The sequence below is a fragment of the Solanum lycopersicum genome, chromosome 6 (assembly GCF_036512215.1).
Source record: "Solanum lycopersicum chromosome 6, SLM_r2.1".
Lineage (NCBI taxonomy): Eukaryota > Viridiplantae > Streptophyta > Magnoliopsida > Solanales > Solanaceae > Solanum > Solanum lycopersicum.
Window position 1 is genome coordinate 8,151,301 of NC_090805.1, and position 6,852 is coordinate 8,158,152.

Below are 6,852 nucleotides of genomic sequence, written 5' to 3' on the forward strand. Positions count from 1 at the left end.
TGTTCGAAAGTCTTTTTGTGCTAATTTTTATATAACTTTCTCTTTGTTTTGCAGGAAATCTGTCCAAAGCTTAATGCGGAGATTTTGAGCGAAGAAATGCTGAAGAGACCACCTACGGAGCTTATGACGGTCCGTCGTGCTTGTGACGGTCCGTAGGTGGCAGCGTAGTGCAGCTGCTGAAGGCAGATGGGGAAGTCTGACCAAGTGTAGGGTTACGAAGCTTGTGACGGTCCGTCATGTCTATGACGGTCCGTCCTGCAGGTTCCTCATGCAGTTCAGAAAAGTGATCCAAGTACCCAGATTCCAAGAGTTGAAGTGTTTTGGAACGAAGACCCTCGACGGACCGTTGTGCCTATGACGGTCCGTCATACTTGTCGTTGAGGGTGGTGAAGAGAGCAGCAGAAGAAATTGATAAGTATGGGACGACGGAGTCCATGACGGTCCATCGTGACCATGATGATCCGTCGCGTGGTCCGTCGACCCAGCCGCGTTTTTGCAGATTTCCAGCAAATATAGTCCTTATTTAATTAGGTTTTTATTTTTTATAATAGTTTCAAAAACCTCACTTTTGAGGTTAGACTCTTAGACGGTTAGACACTTAGATTGTAAAACTCCGTATTGGTAAACATTGTATTATGAGATTCTTGATAATCATTAGATTTTTTGTGAGATTATTGATTACTTTGATATTCTTGCAAGTGAATATTGGTGATTAATCAAGCAAACTTTCAGATTTTAGTCTTTCTCATTGCAGTAAGTACATGAATTCTTATTTAATATATTTGAATATTATGAGTATGACTATGAGTAACTAAACTCCATAACTAGGGTTGTGTGAACCATAGGCAAATAATGAGATAAAACCTAACTAAAATAACAATTCTAGAATAGTGTCTTGCATGTATTAATAATTCTTTCGCTTAGAAGTCTTTTTAATGGATGGCCAATGTTAGAACTTGCCTTAATGCTATTTTCCGGACCAAGGAGGTAGATAATGGGAAAAGAATTAGTAACATAGATTCAGTGTATACTGTCTAATAGGCTAGTATTTATTGGTACGAGGTAATAACTTAGTCAAATATTGAATACGATGCTTAATATGAGGTAAGGATAAGGGTTACGATAGAAACACACGTAGCCAGACCAAGGTGCGGAGTGAGATTTTCTAGATGCCAGACCAAGGATTTAGAAATACATAACTTATCACTTTGCATGCAAGATACTAGGAAAGAATTGTTATAGTTAGAATTATCAAGTTATGAACTTATGGGAAACACGTAAAACCTAGTTACTTTGATTAATTGATTAAAATCCAACATTCGAAGCTGTTAAGTGTCTCTTTCAAGTTCATTAGTTATTTTCACTCATTTAGAAATAAAAACCCCCTTTTATTGTTTTTACTTTCCAAGGAAGTCATTGACCAAACAATAGTAATAACAAGTTGAAGTTAAGTCTAGACTATTTTCCTCGTGGGAACGATCCCAACCTTACTAGTTGGGTTATTTACTTGACACGACCGCTTTACTTCTTATTTGAGAAGTAAGTTTGAGCATATCAAATTTTGGCGCCGCTGCCGGGGAAATTAGCTTTTAGATTAACTTGAACTTATTACTATATTTTAGCTGATATTTTCTTTATTTTACTTTGTTTTATTTTTTTTGATTTCTTTTCAGAACTATCCTCCTTGTATGCCAAATACATGGAGAGGAAGAGAACCCTTGTTTCCCTACGATCACGAGTTAGAGCGTACACTGGGCAATATGAATCGAAACTTGGGAATAAATGATGATGATCCGAACCAGAACATCCCAGCTCCGGTTGATGTTCATGGTCAGATGTTACCCGATGCTCCGGGTGAACATCAACAGAGGGGACAAAATCCCGTTCCACGGCCCCAAGCATACTACAGAGGGTATGATAACATAACAGACTCGGATGGGCCACTTGTATTGCCCCCTCTACCCACAAGCCACACCTATGTGGTAACTAGTATCCTGATGCAAAGGCTCACTGCTAGAGGTTTCTTTTCAGGGATACCTTCTGAGGATCCACATGCCCATATAGCTAAGGTAAGGGCAGTGTGTAAAAGTTGTGTGGGGAGGCATGATTTGGATCTAGATGTAATAGGGCTCAGAGTGTTTCCTCTCTCATTGACGGGAGAGGCTGCTATATGGTTCACTGAGCTCCCATACAACTCAATCTTCACTTGGAACCAATTAAGAGATGTTTTCTTAGCACGCTACTATCCGGTCTCCAAGAAACTAAACCACAAAGACAGAGTGAACAACTTTGTGGCACTACCAGTAGAGTCAGTTAGTAGTTTTTGGGATAGATTCACCTCATTCTTGAGAAGTGTTCAAAATTACCATATAGATGATGAGTCACTGAAGGAATACTTCTATCGGGGACAGGATTTTAACAATAAAGCGGTGTTGGACACTGTAGAAGGTGGATCTTATAGGGAGTGTCCTTATGCTGAGATTGCTGAAAAATTAGAGAAAATCTCCCGGAATAACAAAGTTTGGAGTACTAGGAAGTCTGATACAGGGAGAAACACCTTCGCAGTGCAGTCCACTCACAACCCAGCCACATATGATATTCGGGAAGAAATGGCTCAGATGTGAACCGAGCTTGGGTTGGTACTAAAACATGTCACTGGAGTGCAGAAAAGATAAATGCAATCAACTACTTTGCTAAACCACCACCTCCTAATGATGAATGCTATTATGCGGAGGACACTTATGCAGTAAATGAGCAGATGGGGGGTTTCCGACCAAGCGCCCAAGGCTCAAATTAGGATAATTGGCGCCAAGGTCAAAGTAACCAAGGTCAGAACTATGGTAATTACAATCGTAAGGGTCACTATGTCTGAGATGGAAACTACAACCGTGACAACAACTTTAACAGGGGTAATTATGCTAATAGAAACCACAGGAATGGGCCCTATGTCCCTCCTCAAAATCGTGAAGTTACTCCTAGGTATGGTTGAGATAGTATGGCGCGAGTTGAGGATATGTTGCACAAAATGATGAATGAGCACATTAAAGAGTTAAGAGGTGATTTAGCTAGTATTGGGCAAAAAGTTGATACATATGCAATTTCGATTAAATAGATCGAATTGTAAGTGGATCAATTATCTGCGACAGTGAACACACGGCAACCGGGCACTCTTCCTAGCAACACTATCCAAAATCCAAGGAATGATGCGGACTGTATGGAAATCACTACTCGGGGTGGTAATCAAACCATTGACCCACCTATGCTATCTACTGAGGAAAATGTGAGAAAGGATAATGATAATGTGGTAAAGGGTAGTGGTGAAGCAGAGGAAAGTAATGGAAAAGATGCAGAAGTACCTATCAAGGTAATTCCCAGGCCTAGGCCACCACCACCCTTCCCTCAGAGATTAGTGAAAAAGACTGAGGATGGTAAATACCGGCGTTTCATAACAATGTTGAAGCAGCTTTCTATCATTGTCCCTTTGATTGAAGATCTAGAACAAATGCCCGGTTATGCCAAATTTATGAAAGATCTGGTCACCAAGAAAATATCGTTCACTTTCGAGGATGATGGTACACTGCAGCATTGTAGTGCTATTGCTACAAGATACCTCGTACAAAAGAAAGAAGATCCTGGTGAGTTCACTATTCCTTGTACAGTTAGGTCATTACATTTTGCGAAAGCATTATGTGATCTGGGGGCAAGCATAAATCTCATGCCCCTCTCAATTTACAAGAAATTGGGTTTGGGGGATCCAAAACCCACTGCGATGTGGCTACTGATGGCTGATCGGACAGTGAAATGGCCTGTAGGGATACTCCATGATGTGCTAGTAAAAGTGGAGTCATTCATCTTTTCGGATGATTTTGTTATTCTTGATTGTGAGGTCGATTTTGAAGTGCCTATTATTCTTTGGAGGTCATTCCTTGCTACAGGTAGAGCATTAGTTGATATGGAGAAGGGACAAATGATATTTTGGTTGAATAATGAAGAAGCGACCTTCAGCATTTGTAGGACCATGAGGCAGAGTGGTGAGCTCTAATCGGTATCTGCCATATCCCACAAAGAAAAGATAAAGAAGGAGACTGAACAGAAAAATGCAAAACAAGAGTTTATGGTTGGGGATTTGGTGCTTGTAGACAGCTCTAGGGTGCCTTGTCTTCCGGGCAAGCTCAAGTCCAAATGGACTGACCCTTACTTGATTACCCAAGTATTCCCTCATGGAGCAGTTGAGTTAAAAGCCAAGGAGGGAGTGTGGTTTAAGAGGAATAGAGATAGAATAAAACTCTATTTTGGGCATAAAGCATCAGGGAATGAAGTGATAGAAGCATACCATCTCGATGAAGTCCGAGTAATCAAGGGTCCCTAGTCGTGTCGCGACATAAAAACAGGCGCTTGTTCGGAGGCAACCCAATACTTATAGTTTTTTTAGTAATGGTAGTATTTTTCTACTAATGGGTTTTAAATTTGCAGGCACATCACCAGGAATTTCTGCAAAAAATTACTCTGCAGCAGTCACTGACGGATACATCGACGGACCGTTGCCCTTGCGACGGACCGTCGTACCAGGTACGTCTTTCTGTTATTTTCAAACTAGGGCACACACGACGGAACCAACGATGGGTCGTCATAACTGCAACGGACCGTCGTCGGGGAATTGTCCCGTCTTTAATGAGACGTACCCGACCCGACCTGGCTGGAGTCTTTTTCAAAATTAGACCGTTTAAACTCCCACACCCCTCATTTCACCCCCATTCCTTCATTATTCCTCCCACTAATCTCTCTTTTTCAACATCCATAATTTATTCCTCTATCAATCACTGGTCATTGCCCCCCACAATTCCCCAAAGCCCTAAAAGTGTTAATCTACTAGTCGGAGTTGCTGCTGTGGGTGTCTGCCTGGCCACCGAGTACTTGTCAATTTGTTTTCTCCAATTCTAAGGTATGTGTCTCTAATTTCTACTCATTTATCTTGCATTTTTTGTTTATTAGTTAGTATTAGCTTAGTTATTAGTCATATGTTTTTTCTTTTATACGATTTTGTCTAACCTAGGTTAGAAATGTTCGAAATTTCCATGTTTACAACCCTAGACATAGATGCTTTTGAATTGCTAGTTTCCTAGGTAATTGGGTTAGACAAATGTAGGTCCAAAACACTACTAGTTTGATGTGGGTTCATCGGGGATGTATGGGGTACCCCCAGTTCTATCACTGATATACCGAACGAGACCCCGATGAAGGACCGTCGTACCCACGACGGACCATCGTAGGGTCCATTCCAAAAGGCCTAGCATCCCATCCTTCAACAGACACATGTGACGGACAATCATACCCACGACGATCCATCCTGCACAACTGTTCTGGTTGTCAGAGACCCTGTTTCTAAGGGTCTCTCACTTTTTCTAAGTGTCCTTCAACGGTGCATGTGATGGACCATCATACCCACGACAGTCCATCCTGCACAACCGTTCTGGTTTTAAGAGACCCTGTTTCTAAGGGACTCTCACTTTTTCTAAGTGTCCTTCAACGAACACATGTGACAGACCGTCATACCCACGACTGTCCGTCCTGCATGACCGTCATGACGGTCAGAGACCCTTCTCCTATGGGTCTCCATATTTCTTCCAAGTGTCCTACGACGGACCATCGTACCTGTGACGGTCCGTCCTACACATACCGTCATACTAGTTAGAGATCTCCTTCAGGGTTCTCCATGTATACATAGTCTAAGTAATACACGACGGATCTCATGACGGTCCGTCATAGTCACGACGAGCTGTCAGCAGGCCCGTCGTGTGTCACTGTTTCTATAGAAATGACATACTATTCTCAATATTTTATTCAGTATAGTTTTTCTTGTCTTGTTTGCCACTACTCGTACTAATATTGATCCTTTACAGGTACTATATACTATGGCACCCAAGCAAGACCGAATCTACGCACGCGGGCGACCAAAGTCTGTCGCCCCGTCTACCCGCATGGTCATCGGCTCTGATGATGAGTGTGACCCTAAGTATGTGCCCCCAAGAAATTCCACCCCTTCCCATGCTGCACGTGCTCCCAGAGCCACACTCAAAAAGGTGGCGTCCGGCGTAGTCACTACCTCCCAGTCTGATGAGGAGCGCACACTAACCGGCACACACACTGGGTCAGCCACAAATGAAGAAGGAGCGTCTGGCTCCTTAGGAGTATCATGGTCCGAGAAGCCTCCGGCTCTGCTGAGGTTCCCGCACCCGCCACTGCTACAGCGTCGGCCTCATCTGATGAGGCTGACAGTTCAGTATCTACATCAGGCTCACCAGTTCCAGTACCCACTCTCACTGCCGAGTTTGACTATCGCTGGCAGATAGTTGAAGATGGCTAGTTCCTGCGAGAGCCATCACTGAGAGAGACCACCAAGCGGTGGATGGCCCTGCACCTGTCAGTAGATGGAGAGGGTTCCGATTGGGTGACTAAGCCGAAGGGGGCCATCAAGAAGGCCAACCTCACTTTCACGACGAAGTTCTTGTGGATACTTGTCCGTCACTGCCTTTCCCCCACAACTGCAGATAATATCGTTACCTAGGATCGAGCAGTGTTGATTGCAGCGATGATAGCCGGGTTCGAGGTGGACTTCTCATGGCTTCTAGAGGCAGTCATGCACGAGAGGGCATTCAAGGTCACTACTACCTACCCTTTCCAGTGCATAATCTTTGCTCTCTGCAGGTCCGCAGGCGTGCCCATATGACACGTAAATCAGCTTAAGACCCTGCAGGGCACTGTTGACATCGGCCTCATTAGAGACGAGGCCAATGAGTTGGCTCCATGCAGAGGGCCCCATCCAGAGCTGCCCCCACTTGTTGATGATCTTGT